Source organism: Eriocheir sinensis, chromosome 30, assembly GCF_024679095.1.
Source record: "Eriocheir sinensis breed Jianghai 21 chromosome 30, ASM2467909v1, whole genome shotgun sequence".
NCBI classification, from domain to species: domain Eukaryota; kingdom Metazoa; phylum Arthropoda; class Malacostraca; order Decapoda; family Varunidae; genus Eriocheir; species Eriocheir sinensis.
The window spans coordinates 3,519,926-3,522,425 of NC_066538.1; positions in this window are offsets into that span (position 1 = coordinate 3,519,926).

Below are 2,500 nucleotides of genomic sequence, written 5' to 3' on the forward strand. Positions count from 1 at the left end.
GCTGTTGTTTGTTCTTTCTTTGTGTTTCTTTGTGTTCCTTTGTAATGGAAAGAGGTATAAGAAGAGGACAGGTTGCCCACTGAAAGAGAAAACAGTAGCATTGAAGACTCTGAAAGGTGAGCCATGACTTTTTTCTACTCCAACAAACTTACTAATTCTTCTTCTTCTTCTTCTTCTTCTTCTTTATATTCTTCTACTTTTTTGTCTTTTTTTCTTCTTCTTCTTTTTCTACTTCTTCTACTTTAGTTTGTTCTTGTTCTTCTTCCTTTTCTTTTTACTTTTCTTTCACTTCTTTTTTTATCAATTTCGGATATTTTTCCTTTGATTTCTTCTTCCTCTTCTTCCTCTATTTCTCATTCAGCTTATCTTCTTCTTCTTCTTCTTCTACTACCAATTCTACTTCCTCTTCTACTTCTTCTTCTTCTTCTTCTTCTTCTTCTTCTTCGTCACCATTCTCGCATTTGTCACCTCCAAATTATTGTTTTTTCCTCCTTTTTTTTTTTTTAGTTCTTCATCATATCCAGCTTTCTCCTCTCCTTGGTTGTGCACGCCTGCTTTCCCCTGACACACACACACACACACACACACACACACACACACACACACACATGCACAACAAAATTCAGTTACCGCCAGTATTGTATTACGTGAACACTATTTCTTTATGCCTCTCCCCCTCCCTTCCTCTCTCTCTCTCTCTCCCTCCCTCTCCTCTCTCCCTTATCTCTCTTTTCTATCTCTCTCCTCCCTTCCTCCCTCTCTTTCTCTCTCCAAGCCTAGTTCCTTTTTCTCTTCCTCCGTCTGCTTCCTTTCCTTCCTCTCTCCTCTCTCTCCCTTATCACTTTCTCCTTTTTTCTCTTCTCCCATTCCCCCTTTCTTCCTCTCTCCCCTCTCTCTCACTCTCCCTTTACCTTCTTCTCATCCCTTCCCTCTTCCTCTCTCTCTCTCTCTTTCTCTTCTTCTCATCTCTTCAGCATCTGTATCTCTCATCCTATTCCTCCCAGCATCCTTCTCCTTTGCTTCTCTTTCTCTTCTATATCTCTTCAGCATCCTTATCTCCTAATTCTCCCAGCATCACTCTCCTCTCCCATCCCTCCTCCATTTTCCGTCCCTCTCTCACCTTTTCCTTCTCTTCCCTTCCTTTCATCCATTTCTTCTCTTTCTTCTTCTCTTCCACTCTCCCTCTGCATCTCTTCTACCCCTTTCTCTCTCTCTCTCTCCTTTCCTCCTCCTCCTCCTCCTCCTCCCAGCATCCATTTCCTCTCCCTCTCTCTGTTTCTCTCTCATGTTTATTTTTCCTTCCTTCTTTCTTTCCTACTTCTGGTTTATGTTTTATGATACTAGGAAAAGAGGAGGAGGAAAAAGAGGAAAACATGAGTGATGTGTTTCTGTTTCAACCCGAGATGTTTTTTGTGTTTTTTAGGAAGTGAAAGATGATGATGATGATGATGATGATAATGATAGTGATAGTTTGCTGAATTTTCATGCATTACCACCACCACCACCACCACCACCACCACCATCACCACCTCCACCATCGCCACCACCACCACCACTATCATCACCACCACCACCACCATTATCATCACCACTAACACACATCCACTTCCATACCAACACTCCACCATCACCACCATCACCACCACCACCAGCACCTGTACTAATCAATGCAACTCACCAGGTAATTCTATTTATGGAGACTCCTACCGATTCTCTCTCTCTCTCTCTCTCTCTCTCTCTCTCTCTCTCTCTCTCTCTCTGTGTGGCATTTCCTACCCTTCTTCCCCTCTTGTTTTATTGTTCCTCCTCCTCCTCCTCCTCCTCTTCCTTTCTCTTTTTTGTCTTAATCCCTATAATAAACAACAACAAATAACAATAACAATAATAATAGAGTTAGAAGGAGAATGGGAAAGGACAACAATAGGAGGAGGAGGAGGAGGAGGAGGAGGAGGAGGAGGAGGAGGAGGAGGAGTTACAAGCCTCGCCAAATTAAAATATACAACTGCACAATTTAATGAAAAGGAATGGCCGTGGTACACACACACACACACACACACACACACACACACACACACACACACACACACACACAAAACCGCCACACACACAGACTGACCGACTAACCTACAGACAGGCCGACAAACAGACAAACAGACAAACAGATTATATTGGATAGCTATAGCAGAGTACATGGAAGAATGAATAAAAGATGAGGAGGGAGGAGGAGGAGGACGAAGAAGAGGGGAGAGGAGGAGGGGAAGAGAGAGAGAGGAAGAGAGGGGAGGTAGAATGAAAAGGGGAGGACAGAGTGCGGAGAGAAAAAGAGAAGAGAAAGAGGGGAAGGAAGGAGGGGAGAGGAATATGGAAGAAAAGAGGGGAGAAGAAGGGGAGGATGATGAATAGCGAATGAAGAAAAAAAGAATAATGGAGTAAGGAGGAAAAACAAAGGATGGGGACAAAGAAAATGAGAGGAAGAGAAAGTGGAAGAGGAAAGGAGAGG